We start from the raw sequence: 14,869 nt of genomic DNA on the forward strand, positions 1-14,869 counted from the left end.
GTCTTCCTGTCTCATCGAAGGGGGAGAAATACAGTTAATAACCACTTGCAAAGGTCACAACCCACAGACACAGACCCATTAAAAGACTGAGGTTTTTTGGTTTTGTTTTTTTTTTAAGATTTATTTATTTTAGAGATAGCACAGGGGAGGGGAAGAGCAGAGAGAGAGAGGGAGAGAAACTTAAGCAGACTCCGTGCTGAGCGCAGAGCCCGATGCAGAGCTCAATTTCACAGCCATGAGATCACAACCTGAGCTGAAACCAAGAGTCGGATGCCTAACGGACTGCGCCACCCAGGTGCCCCAGAAAGACTGAGATTTAATGAGAAAACGACAAAATGCCCCCCCCTACTTTCCCACCATACTATGGATCCAGTATAACACTGGATTACAGCTGAAAGAGCTGAAAGGTGCATACTCTATTTAAGAAGGGGTTCTCAGGGAAGACCAAAGATAACAGGGAGACCAAAACAAGACACTAGACGAATCTGAAGCCTTGGTACATACAGTTACAGCAATTATTTTGTTTTGTTTTGTTTTGTTTTAAGTAGGCTCCACACCCAATGTGGAGCCCAACATGGGGCTTGAACTCACGACCCTGAGATCAAGATCTGAGCCGAAATCAAGAGTGGGACACAACGGACTGAGCCACCCAGGTGCCCCAACAGTTACAGCGATTGTTAAACGCAAATCAACACCTAGCCAGATTAACATAAAACCCCAAACTAAAGACCTATTCACCTCAGTTCCTACTACCCAATACATCATGCCCAGCTTTCAATTAAAAATTATAAGTAATGCTAAGGGGCACCTGGGTGGCTCAGTCAGTTGAGTGTCTGACTCTTAATTTCAGCTCAGGTCATGATCCCAGGGTCATGGGATCGAGCCCCGAGCTGGGCACCACTCTCAGCAGGGAGTCTACTTCGGATTGTCTCTCTTCCTCTCCCTCTGCCCCTCCCCACTCCTCATGCATGTGCACACAAGCTCTCTCTGTCTGTAGATGAATCTTTAAAAAAAATTATAAGTAATGCTGAAAGTCAAGAAAAACAGTGTGAAGAGACAAAGCAAGCATCAGAAGCAACTCAGGGATGACACAGATTTTAAAACTAATGGACAGGGAATTTAAAATAACTATGGACAGATATGTTAAGGGTCTAATGGAAAGCGTAGACAACACCCAAGAACAGATGTATGACGTAAGCAGAGACGTGGAAATTCTAAGAAACAAAGAAGAAAATGCTTGGGGTGCCTGGGTGGCTCAGTCGGTTAAGAGTCTGCCTTCGGCTCAGGTCATGGTCCCAGGGTCCTGGGATCGAGTCCCACACTGGGCTCCCTGCTCAGCGGGGAGTCCGGTTCTCCCTCTCCCTCTGCCCCTGCTTGTGTCCCCTCTCTCGCTATGTCTCTCTCTGTCAAATAAATTAAAAAAAAAAAATCTTAAAAAGGAAAAGAACAAAACAAACAAATAACTAGGCATATAATATTACCATATTGAATCTAGAGAAAACCAGAAACAAAGAGAAAATCTTGAAAGAAGCCAAAGGGGGGAGAAAACAGCTAACCTGTAGAGGAATAAGGATAAGAATTACAGCATGCTTTTTACCAGAAACCATACAAGCAAGAAGATAGCAGAGTGAAATATTTAAAGTATTTTTTTTAAGATTTTATTTATTTATTTGACAGACAGAGACACAGCGAGAAAGGGAACACAAGCAGGGGGAGTGGGAGAGGGAGAAGCAAGCTTAACCAACTGAGCCACCCAGGCGTCCTGAAATATTTAAAGTATTGAAAGAAAAAACACACTAACCTAGAATTCTGTGTCCAATGGAGTTGTCCTTTTTTTTTTTTTCAAGATTTTATTTATTTATTTGAGAGACAGAGAGAGAGAGAAAGAGAGAGCATGAGCAGGGTGAGGGGCAGAGGGAGAGACAGGCTCTCTGCTGAGCAGGGACCCCGACGTGGGGCTCAATCCCAGGACCCGGGGATCATGACCTGAGCCAAAGGCAGACGCTTAACGACTGAGCCACCCAAGAGCCCCGGAGTTATTCTTTAAAAGTGAAGGAGTAAACAAAATACTTCCTCAAACAAAAACATACCCTGAAAGAAATGTTTAAAAGAAGTCCTTCCAGGAGAAAGAAATGATTCAGGTCAGAAACTTGCATCTACACAGAAAAGAAAGGCATGGGAGAAATAATAAATGAGGCTCCATCCACTGGCTTCTTTAAACACTAAAAGACTGATAATATAGGGAAAGGACATGTGCCAAGAGGGATGCCAGATAGAAAGCAAATGAGAGAACTGTAGAGGTGACAAGTGATTCTGAGAGGGGCGCCTGGGTGGCTCAGTCATTAGGCGTCTGCCTTTGGCTCAGGTCATGATCCCAGGGTCCTGGGATCGAGCCCTGCATCCTGCTCGGCGGGAAGCCTGCTTCTCCCTCTCCCACTCCCCCTGCTTGTGTTCCCCCTTCTTGCTGTATCTATCTCTGTCAAATAAATAAATAAAATCTTAAATAAATAAATAAATAAATAAATAAATAAATTCCCCAGGTGATCCTAATATAAAGCTGGGGTGAGACACTAGTTTAATGTTACTGAATCAGTTGAATGCATTAAGAGTAGGACTTTAGCTCTATCAGAATATTTAGGGCTAAACTAAAATTATGCAGAAAAATTGCACAAAACAATATGTAGATTAAAAAAATGGGGCAATATAAAACTTTAGGAACAGAATATAGTGAAGGAGCTCTATGCCAGGAGTAGATCCAAGGAGACTAAGTATTACACCACCTTCCCTGATACCAACTTTTCCCTTAGAGAGCCTTCCAGGAACTCTCAATAAACATAACAGATCAAACGTATATTTATCTCTGCTCCCTTCTCAGATACCATCAAAAGGACAGGAAAAGAAATACAGAAATATAAGCCCACAAAAAACAAATGGAAAAAGTTTTCTCTATCAACAGATAGAGAGGGCAGCAACATTGTGGAAAGAGGCAAGGGAGATAAAAATGAAACCTAACTGCCTGTAATGGGGGGGGGGGGAGTTGACAAGAAGCAGGCTGGTAGCACTGGGGAATCACAGAAAGGGTCAGTAAATACTGGCACTAGGTACCTCTGAAAGTGGGAGCATAAGTAGACCTAAAAACACGAGAGAAACAGGAGCAAAAGCCTGTATGAAAAACAGAGTTCCCAAACTCCCCTTCCCAACAATTCAGCCAGGCAGTCACCCCACCCTCCCAAATCCCAGACAGGAATTTTTGGTCTCTAGATAGACTACACTAGACCCGAGGACTTCAGGCACAGCTGAGGGTAGTGATAAGGCACCAATAATGATCCAGGGAGATAAGTGGAAGTCTACATCCTGAACTATGAGAAGTCACTGCTCCCATCCCCACTCACCTTCCCTCATTTGAGCCCAGCACACAGCTCAGCCTGCTGGTACTTCATACATAAAGGAACAACTATTTGAGGAGAGCCTCAGACAGGAAAGCCAGATATCAAAACATACAAAGAGAAAAACAGAACTCAACTGATAAACTCATCCTAAGATTCGTAAGGAAATGCAAGGGACCCAGAAGAGCCAAAACAATCTTGGGGGGAAAAAAAAAAACAAAGTTGGAGGATTCATATTACTTAATTTCTTTTTCTATTTAAATTCAATTAGCCAACACATAATACCTCACCAGTTTCAGATGTAGTGTTCAATAATTCAGTTGCATATAACACCCAGTGTATTACTTAATTTCAAAACTTACTAGAAAGCTACAGTGATCAAGACCATGGTACTGGTATAAAGACAGACACAGAGCAAGTGAAGAAACCTGAGAGTCCAGGGGTGCCTGGGTGGTTCAACAGGTTAAGCATCTGCCTTCAGCTGAAGTCATGATCCCGGGGTCCTGGGATGGAGCCCCATGTCGGGCTCACTGCTCAGCAGGGAGTCTGCTTCTCCCTCTCCCTCTACTGCTCCCCCTGCTCGTGCTCTCTGTCTCACTCTCTCTCAAATAAATAAAATCTTTTAAAAAAAAAAAAGAAGATATTAAAAGAAAATAAGCATATACATCATTAGTCACTAGAAAAAGGCAAACTAAAACCACAATGAGACATCACCTCACACAAACTAAAACGGCCAAAATCAAAAAGCATACAATAACAAATGGTAGTGAGAACTTGGGAGAAATTAGAATCCTCATACACTGCTAACAAGAAATGAAAAACAGTGAGCAGCTTTAGAAAACAATTTGGCAGCTCCTCAAAAAGTTAAACAGAGGGGCGCCTGGGTGGCTCAGTCTGCCTTCGGCTCAGGTCATGATCCCACAGTACTGGGACTGAGTCCCACATTGGGCTCCTTGCTCAGCGGGGAGTCTGCTTCTCTGCCCTTCCCCTGGCTCATGTGCTCTCTCTCTCTCTCTCTGGCTCACTCTCGCTCTCAAATAAATAAAATCTTAAAAAAAAAAAGTTAAACAGAATCAGCACACCTGGCTGGCTCAGTCAGTGGAGCATGTGACTCTTGATCTCAGGGTTGTGAGTTCAAGCCCTACGTTGGGTTAAAGATTACTTGAAAATAAAATCTTAAAAAAAAAAAAAAAAGTTAAACAGAATTACCATAAGACCCAGCAATTCCATTTCTAGATGTATACCCAAAAGAACTGAAAATATGTCTCTACACAAGCCTTGTACACAATGTTCATAGCAAGGTTATTCATAACAGCCAAAAAGTGGAAACATCCCAAATGTACATCAACTGAGAAACGGGTAAGTAAAATGTGGTATATCCATACAATAGAATATTAATTTGGTCATAAAAAGGAATGAAGTGCTGTTTCATACTGCACTATGGATGAACTCTGAAAACATTATGCTAAGTGAAAGAAATAAATGAAAGCCAGGCAAAAAGGCCCAATTATTATACGATTTCATTTATATGAAATATCTTGAACAGGTGAATCCATGGAAAAAGAATGTAGATTAGCACTGGGTGTTATGCACAAACAATGAATCATGGAACACTATATCTAAAACTAATGATATAATGTATGGGGATTAACGTAACAATAAAAAAAATTAAAAAAAAAAAAAAAAGAATGTAGATTAGTGGTACCCAAGGGTTGAAAGGGTTAGGGGACTGGCATGACTGTTAATGGATACAAGGTTTCTTCTGAGGTGATGAAAATGTTCTAGAATTAGTGCTGAGTGACGGCCGCACAACTTTGTGAAAAGGCTAACACCACTGAATTTAACACTTCAAAATGTGAATTTTAAGGTATATGAAGTATAGCTAAAATTTTTTAAAAGCTTATAGTTAAAAAAGAAGTCAAAGAAAACCTCAAAACAATTTAGAGAGATAAAATATTGCACCCATGAAACAACAACAGAATGTAATTTTAAAGGAAGGCAGACAGGCAGGAAAGTAAGTTGGCTGGTTGGTGGATTCAGAGAATAATAAATTGCTCTTAGAAAGGACAGTTCTGATAGCAGAAACAAAGCTGATAAAGTGAGGACATACACTAAAAAGTGAACCAAAAGACAGGGGCGCCTGGGTGGCTCAGTCGTTAAGCGTCTGCCTTCGGCTCAGGTCGTGATCCCAGGGTCCTGGGATCGAGCCCCGCATCGGGCTCCCTGCTTGGCGGGAAGCCTGCTTCTCCCTCTCCCGCCCCCCTGCTTGTGTTCCCTCTCTCGCTGTGTCTCTCTCTGTCAAATAAACAAATAAAATCTTAAAAAAAAAAAAAAAAGTGAACCAAAAGACAAAGAAGATGGTAAATAGGTGAAAAATGATTTTTTTTAAAACGGTGGATTTGTTCAAAATGTCCAAAGTCCAGGGGCACCCAGGTGGCTCAATAGGTTGAGCATCCAACTCTTGGTTTCAGCTCAGGTCACAATCTCAGGGTCGTGAGATGGAGCCCCACCTCTGGCTGCACGCTCAGCACAGAGTCTGCTCAGATTCCTCCCTCTGCCCCTCCTGCTCGTGTGCTCTCTCTCTCTAAAATAAATAAATAAATCTTTAAAATGTCCAATGTCCATCTTATAGCAAGTCCAGAAATGAAAAAGAAAAAAAAAGAGAAATCAACAGAGAAATGTTACAGAACATTTTTCTTAAGCTGAAGGATATACAGTTCTAGACAGAAAGAACCCAACTGAGTGCCCAGAGCAATGGATGAAACAAAAACCATTCTACTGCACAATGCTATGCAATTTCAGAATATGAGAACAAAGGGTATACAAGCTTCCAGTCACATTTACAAACAAGAAAAATCATAATGGCATCAGACTTCTCAACAGTAACACCGAATGTGAGAAGACAATGCAATGCTTTCAAATTTGAGGTAAAATGATCTTTTTTTATTTTTCAATCTATAATTCCACAACCAAGAAAACCATCAATCAAGTATGGTTGGAAAACCATGGTATTTTCAGATTTGTAGTCTCAAAAAAAATTCTTCCCCAAGCTGCTTTTGTCAGGAAGCTACTGAAAGGTGTGTTCCAGGCGAATAAAGGAAAAAGATGGAGGAGAGTGGGGATTCACATGGGAGAGACAAAAGGAATTACAAGATTAACACTGAAAAATCCCAAGGCATTACAGTACAAGAGCCCAGAGTAACCAGTCCAGATTAGAGAATTCTTAGGAAATGTCACCTCTAGAGGAAAGAAAGAAAACGGGAGAAACAGATTGCATGATGCATCTGATTGCACTGAAAAAAGCAGCACTTCTAGCTCTATCACAATGTTTGGTGTGGAATTAGTGACAGGAACACAGGACAACTATGCAAATGAAAAATCAGGAAATATGGAACTAGTAACAACAAAAGTTATATGATAGGAAATGTAATCCTAATACACTATGTGGCTCAGCCCTGAATAATATTTATAATTATAACAGCATAAACAATTTAATGAAAACTTGTGATTTGGGAGTAATCAGAAGGTGGAGGTAGAAGTGTGTGTGGAGACTGGCCAGAAAGATGGCTAAATCCTCATCGTCAACAGTTAAAATGGTTAAAACTGACAGGCTAAGAAATAGCAGTATAGAAACATTCAGAATTGCAGAAGTTAGGGCGCCCGGATGGCTCAGTCAGTAGGTAGAGCATGTGACTCTTGATCTCAGAGTCATGAGTTCAAGCCCCCATTGGGTGTGGAGCCTATTTTAAAAGAAAAAGAGGGGCGCCTGGGTGGCTCAGTCGTTAAGCGTCTGCCTTCGGCTCAGGTCATGATCCCAGGGTCCTGGGATCGAGCCCCGCATCGGGCTCCCTGCTCGGCGGGAAGCCTGCTTCTCCCTCTCCCATTCCCCCTGCCTGTGTTCTCTCTCTCGCTGTGTCTCTCTCTATCAAATAAATAAATAAAATCTTTTAAAAAAAAAAAAAAAAAAAGAAAAAGAAATGCACAAGTCAATATTAGAAGAAAACTAAGAGTTGAAAGTCACTGACTCCACAGAGCAAGAATCAAGAACAAAAAGAGGCAAAGCTAGGAACTGCTGTTGTATTCTCAGTCTTGTAATGCTATTTGGCTCTTTAAACTATGTGCATGTATTATTTTGGTCATAAATAAAATTTAAATTCAGAAAAGAAAAAGGTTTCTCTTCAAATCAGGTCACAGAATGATATCCTTATTTAATTTTAATAAGAACATCCCTTCTAACATTCAATTAGAGTAGTGGGTTGAACTGTGGCACCCAAAACATATGTCTGAGCACTAACCCCCTGGAACCTGTGACTGTGACCTTATTTGGCAACAGGGTCTTTGCAGAGGAAATTAAGTTAAAGATCTGAAGATAAGATCACCTTGAATTTAGAGTGGGCGCAGTATCCGTATAGGAGACAGAAAGGGGAGACACAGACACAAGGGAGGAGGCCATGTGAAGACCAAGCAGAGATGGGAGTCCTACAATTCCAAGCCAAGTAACACCTCAAGCTACTAAGAGAGGCAAAGAAAGAATTTCCCACAATCCCACCCACACCTCCCTACCCACTCCCCCGCTCTCCCCCAAGGTCATCCCCAGCCTAGAGGGATCAGGCCCTGTCGATACTGACACCTTGATTTCGGACTTCTGGCCTCCAGAACATTGTTTTAAACCACCACGTCTGTAGTAATGTGTTAAACAGATGAGGAATAGTAACCTAATACAATTAGCAACAAAGGCTTTAGAAGAGGTAGATTTCAACTGACATCAGGCTGAAACTCAAAGTCCTCTTCCCACAACACATCCTTTGGAGGCCCAACTCGCAGGCCCACAGTAACTCCGGGAAAGAAAGACGCCCTTCAGTCACAGGGGGTGTGGTCTTGCTCAAACTGCGTTTCTTAGTTGTGATTCCAGATACAAAAGAGAATCCTAAACATATCATTATGCTTTATATTTCATAATTTTTTTAAAAAACGAGTATTTTTCATGCTCGATTCCAAAACAATTTTTTGATGCCCCTTCTGACACAACAATCGATTTGCTTTAGAGAATCCCAGACTGAGGTATCTATTTTAATGAAAAGTAAAAGGATGAAGCGAGGAGTGCACAGTAGGAGAGCAGCAAGCAGCCTATCCCTGTCTTCCCCTGAAAGCTTCATGATCTTCCTCCTCCTTTCCATCTCTCTTTCCTCGATTTTGCTAGGCCCCTCCTCCCTGGCAATTCCTTCCTGTTCCCTCGGGTGCCCCAGCCCCGCCCGGGGGATCACTGCACACCTCACAACCAAAAGGGCAGCTGGCCGCCGGCTCAAAATGAGCTACCAGCTCGCAGGTGTTTGTCGGCTCCACCCTGAAAATAACAAATAATGCCCTTCCACCTTTCATTTTAAATAAGAAACTCTAAATAAATAAATAGATAGGTAGGGGCGCCTGGCTGGCTCAGTCAGTGGATGGTGCGACTCTTCCTCTCCGGGTTGGAAGTTGAAGCCGCACATTGGGTGTAGAGATTACTTAAAAATAAACTCTTAAAAAAAAAAAAAGGATAGATAAATAAAAAGCCAGCTTTCTTTGCCTAGAATCCACAGACTGTTAAAAGACACGAAAGTGTCGGTCAAAGGTAGTAATTCCTGAGTTCTTCTCATTAGCAAAATTAAACAAGTCAAGGGTCCACCGACTGGTTCAGAGTTTCCAGAGACATCCAGAAAGACACAAAGATCTATCATAGTCCTTCTTGGTTAAAATACTTGCAATACCTGAGATCAAAAAAGCAGGGAGAACACTTTTCAATGTATTGTCCCAGGAACAACAGAGGATGCTGAATACTGGGAGGAGGGTAGAAGATGATGGACAGTGGCCGCTTTCACCTGCACTAAAATCTTGATCTCCACAGAACACAGAGGGTACATTCAAAACAGGACTGGTTGACTCTTTATTTTTATTATTGTTGAAATATAATGCACATGCCATAAATTCACCCTTTTAAAGCATACAATTCAGTGACTTTTAGTATATTCACAGAGTAGCGCAAGCACTATCTAATTCCATAACGTTTTCATCACCCCAAAAGAAACCCCATACCCATAAGCAGTCACCCTTCATTCCTCCCTGCACCCCAGCCTCTAGCAACCACTAAATTACTTCCTGATTCTGTGGATCTGCCTATGCTGGACATTTCAAACACGTGGAATCAAACAATATGTGGATATATAACCTTTCGTTTACCCATTCATCAGTTGATGGACTACTCAACATTTGGGTTGCTAGGACAGGTTGATTCTTGAAGCCAAGGGACGATAATGGTCAAGGGCACCTTTTCCAGGAAGGCAGCCAGCCTTCTGACTCTGCCTCTTCCAGACCATTTCATTCCACCCTGCCCAGTCCAGAGCCAGGGTTAGTCTTTCAATAATGCTTATAGACCCCACTCTGTGCCAGGCTCTGGAAATACAAAAGCGAATGTCAGGGGGTCCCTGCCTTCTGGGACCTCAGATCTCTTGGTCTGAGAGACCCCCGTTAAAGAAATCTTCAAAGAGCTTTTGGCACAAGAAAGCAACCACACATAGGATTTAGCAAGGGATAGCTCCTGTCTAGAGCACCTGATCCTTTTTCTCACCCAACCTCGACAAGAACCTTTCAGACCAGTCAATCTTTTAGAGGCAAATAGGTCTGACCACTCACTAGGCTTTGAGTGATAGTGAAAAAGTGACTCACCCTCTCTAAATCTCAATTCTTCGTCTGTGAAATAAACCTAAGAATATTACTTACTTTATAAGATTACTGAAAGGATTAAATGAGCTCAATCAAGTAAAGCAACCAGCACACAGTAAGTGCTCTTCCAAGCATTAACTAAAATACAAGCTAAAATAGTTCTTCTTGACGCTAAAAGTCTAGGCTCTGCGATTCCTCAAATTCTTGACCCAGCTTTGAGTCAAGAAACCACTGAACACTGATCTCAAGATGAAAGGACCTGTGTAGCACATGAACCAAGGAAGACCAAAAACTACTTACCAAGATTTTAATTTTAATTAGCCAGTTGTAGAAACAGCCAGAGCTTCTTAGTTATAATTATAGATCCACTCTATACTCACTTCTTAAAAAATGTGGAAGAGAAGGGTCTGTTCAAAAATTCCTCCTTTTCTTCATACTCTCATGCTTTTCCAGTTCTTTCCAACACTAATTCTTTCTTGGCCTCTTTTCTCTGGCCAGCACTGAGTTACCTTCCATTTTCCAAAGGCCCATATTGAAAAACAATCAAACAGAACTAAACTTTGCCAAATGACATCCGTACAAAGGCCAAGCACATAAAAAGAGAGAGGGAGGGACAGGGAAGGTCATATCTTTGGAAGCACAATGGAATTACAGGCTAATAATAAAAGAGAATGGAAAGCAGATTGCACAACAAAACAGGAAGCAAAAGGCACAGGTGACACAGAGGAAGGGGACCTGCCCTAGGTCAGGACTGCCAAGCCTTCGTATTTGGTATTTTCCTAGAAGTACTTATTAACACTTGACTTAAATCACTGTTTGTTTACCAGCTTGTGGGGAGGGGCAGAGGCCTGCAACTTTCTAAAAAAGATTCAGTTGGTTCGTTTTAAGGGAAACAAGATCTTCCCCTTTTGTTCCTACCTCTCAGAAATTCTACAATCTGTAACAGTCCACCGTGACTCAAAATCATTCAAAAGCAGCTCACTGATTTGATTCCAATGGGAGTTTATGTTCATGTATCCACCGCCACATATCTCACTAATGGAAGCATGAGCTCTGGACTCAAAGACCAAGATTGAACTCCCAGCTCTTCCATGTCAGAGCTACATGACCTCATGCACGTCACTCCGCCCGAGTGAGGTTCTGTTTGTTGTAAATCTGTAAAACAACAGAATACCTGACAAACAATATGCATTCAATACATGTCAGGTAAAAACAATATTTAAACATTAAAAACTCATTACCCCTCCTTCTAGGCTGTGTTTTCCCCATGGTTCTTGGAGGTCTCTAAACTCAATTGCTTGCTTCTAGCCTTGCTCCTCTATACTCTTTCTCCACACAGCAACCAGAGTGAGCCTGTTAAAAGGCAGGGTAGGTTGTGTCCACTCCGCTGCTTAAAACCCTCCAATGACCCCAACTCACTCCGACTAAAAACCATCATCCTTACAATGGGCTGCAAGGCCCTCCATGACCTGCCCGTCTCTCCCCTTGCCCCTAGGACGTCTTTAACCTCATCCTACTACTCTCTTTGCTCACACCCCTCCAGCCATCCTAGCCTCCTAGGTAGCCCACAAACCTGCCAGGGGTGCTCTTTCTTAGGGCTACTGAATGTGCTGTCCCCTCCACCTGGACCACAATGTCCCCACTCACACGGCTCTTGCCCTCACCTCCTTCAGATCATTACTCAACAGTCACCTTCCCAGGAAGGCATCTCTACAGACCCTATGCAAAATTGCAGCCCCAGCCAACATTCCACATTCGGCTTCCCTCCTTTATTACAATAAAATACGCATTTTACTTGGTTATTTTATTGTTCCTTTCCACTAAAATTTAAGTTCCACAAGGGCAGGGGTTTTTGCTTTTCTTGTGTACTATATTCCCAGTGTTTAGAAGAGCACTGTCCAATATAATCTTCAATTTTCTAGGAAACACATTTTAAAAAGTGAAAAGAAGCAGGTGAGATTAATTTCAATTATACTGCATTTAACCCAATCAACTTAAAATGTTATCATGTATTAGCATATGTTATTATATTAATATTATGCTTGTTACAACATTTTAAAAAATCAATGACATATTTTACTTTTTTTCAAACGGACTCTTCAAACTCTGGTGTGTACTTTGTACTCCATAGCATATCTCCAGTACTCAACCATACTGGACAGTGCAACTCTAGAGTAGGCACTTACATATTCATTGAATGAAAGAATGTTCTCCCAGGAAGAGGCATGTATGGTATAGTACAGAGTCTTTTAAACTTCAATTTCATTCTATATTCACATTTTTTTGGTATGATATATATATATACTATTTTTTCCTTAAAATGTCATACTTTTTATACTTGAAAAAAATGCTTTAAAATAAAATTTTATATTCCTTCTATTAATGGGAAAGAATGGGTCTATGGGTAAAAGTCCTGAGCTTGAGTCCCTGCTCAGTCATTCACTAGCTCTGGAATCTAAAGTAAGAACTTCACTAAGCCTCAGTTTCCTCATCTGTGGAATAGCGACAATCCTGACCTTCGCAGGATCATGGTCACAAGATGTTGGTAAAAGCTCCCTGTAACCAAGGAAGTCATCATTAACTAAAAGCGACCAAGAAGCTAACTCAAGCCTTTTTCCCATGCCCATCATTTTCATATGGACCAATATAACACAGAAAATGGTCTGATAAGAGAAGAGCTAGGTCTTGGGTTCAAATCCCTTGTCCTCCACTTATAGCTGTGTGACATTTAGAAAGTTATTTATTCAACAAACATTTACCAAGTGCCCACAACATGCCAGCCACTAGGGTAGTAGCCAAATAAGATATGAACACTGCCCTTGAAGGATGTGCAGTCTAGGAGGAAGAAAGACACCAGTAAACAAGAAAGCAATAAATTGTTCAAAAAAAACAAGTCGCTCTCCCTTAGGTCTGTTTGTTCATTGTGAAATGTGAATAATACCTTCCCAACCTAACTCAAAGGCCGCTACAGAAAATAATTTTTAAATGTTTGTCAAATACTCCAAAAACTTTAACTCCTATGTCAGCAAAGTCATTTTTTTTCCCTACTTGTAATCCAAAACGACTCCGGCTCCTGTGAATGTCCACTTTGAACATTCACTCCAGTTATACCACATCTATGAAATTCATTTCACTTCTGCAAATTTTAGTAAACATGAAGAAAAAGAGGATAAGCAGCTTTTACACAGGTATTTAATATCAAAACCATGATTCAGGTCACAATGCTAAGGAACACAACACAGACGTCTCAGTCTCTCTACCTAGTTACAGTTTGTCAAGATAAGCAGTCACATGATAAGGGAAACTGAATAATTTAAACCGAAGAAAGAAGAAAAGTCATAAAGCAGTACAGACACTCTGTCCAAGATTTCTGCAGTCACTGTTGCTGAGGTAATGCTGGGCTCGGTCGTGGTCAACAGTTTAGGCTAAAAGCCATTTTATGGCCACAGCAAAGTGCCCACACTCCTTTTTTAAGCCTCGAAGTTGATGTGATCTGGGAAAAATCTCAAAGAAAGATGATCTGAAGGGCTAGGTTACCAAGAAGTGGAACCCTACCCAACCAGGACTAAGTGGGTGTGACGAAAGCAAAATGATCAAGATTCTGTGATCCTTCCTGAAGTTTAAAAACTGAATGGGACCGAAATCAAAGTCTCGGGTAACAATCATTTCCAAAGAGAAAGGAAGGAAAAAGACTGTCAGCTGGGTTCACACATCTTCTTCCTAATTTCTCCTTTCCCTCCATGTCATACACTCAGGCGCCCCCTTCCAGCTCAGTCCCAAGTCACCCCTTCCTCCAGTCCCGATCCCTCCACAAAGGTCACGCCTCTTCATCCCTGGCACCTAAGCTCCTTTCCCTCTTCCGGCAGGACCCGCTGGCCGCCGCACCCCCGGCTGCCTCCGCGCCCACCTCCAAGCACCCCCGCGCGCGGGCCGCCGCACGCCCACCCCGCTCGGGCGGGAGCCGGGACACCCCTCCTCGGAGGCCGGAACCGCCGCGCCAGGCCCCTCCCACAGGAAGCCGCCGCCCCCCGGCGCCCGGGCCGCACCGCCCCGGCCCACCCCGCGCCGCCCGCCGCCCTCCGCCCGCTCCGCGCCCCCGACCCGCCCGCCCGCCGCACCCCCCGCGCCCATCGCGCCGGCGCTCGCTACCTGCCGCGGCCACAGAAGCGGCGCCCAACTCCGCTCCCACTTCCGCCTTCCACCGCCCTCACTCGGGCCGGGTCACGTGACTGCGCGCGGTCACCTGACCCGGAAGAGGCTGGCCGGACCCGCAGGTGTGGGCAACCTAGGCCTGGCTTGGGCGCCTTTGGCCGGGAGCTGGCCCTCTTATTCTTTGTATATGTCAAAGTGGAAGGGGGTTCCGCTCACCAGATGGTCCCGGAGCAAGCAAATAAGCTGAAGGCTCAGTGTCTGCCAGGCGCTTCATTCACTCCCTCAACCCCGGAGGCGGGTCTATCATTAGCCCTATTTTACAGGTGAGAGGAAGCCAATCGAGTCAACAAATATTTATTGAGCTACTTAGGGTTACCCAGTAAATACGGACGCCTATTTAAATTTGAATTTCAGATAATCAACTATGCAATATGTAGATGTGCCCCAAATACTGCAGGAGAGTATTATACTATAAATACTCCCATATATAAATACTCCCATGCCATATGTCAAAAAAAATCATTTGTTGTTTAGCTAAAAATTGGGGCATTCTGTATTTTTACTAGCTGTATCCGGCAACCCTATACCTAGTAGATACCAGGCACCATTCTAGGCTCTAGAAACAAAAGTAG

The 14,869-nt window shown here is 42.8% G+C and overlaps 1 protein-coding gene across 1 annotated transcript in view; it reads right to left on the bottom strand.

Annotated features, from left to right (window-relative positions):
• The window catches only part of WWP2 (WW domain containing E3 ubiquitin protein ligase 2), a 140,865-nt gene extending 126,542 nt beyond the window's left edge, over window positions 1-14,323 (bottom strand). The window contains exon 1 of the mRNA XM_036070803.2: window positions 14,235-14,323. The gene's annotated coding sequence lies outside the window, so the exon portion shown is untranslated. The remainder of the gene's footprint in view (window positions 1-14,234) is intronic.
• Window positions 14,324-14,869: the final 546 nt, after the last annotated feature.

This window comes from Halichoerus grypus, chromosome 15 (genome assembly GCF_964656455.1).
Source record: "Halichoerus grypus chromosome 15, mHalGry1.hap1.1, whole genome shotgun sequence".
Lineage (NCBI taxonomy): Eukaryota > Metazoa > Chordata > Mammalia > Carnivora > Phocidae > Halichoerus > Halichoerus grypus.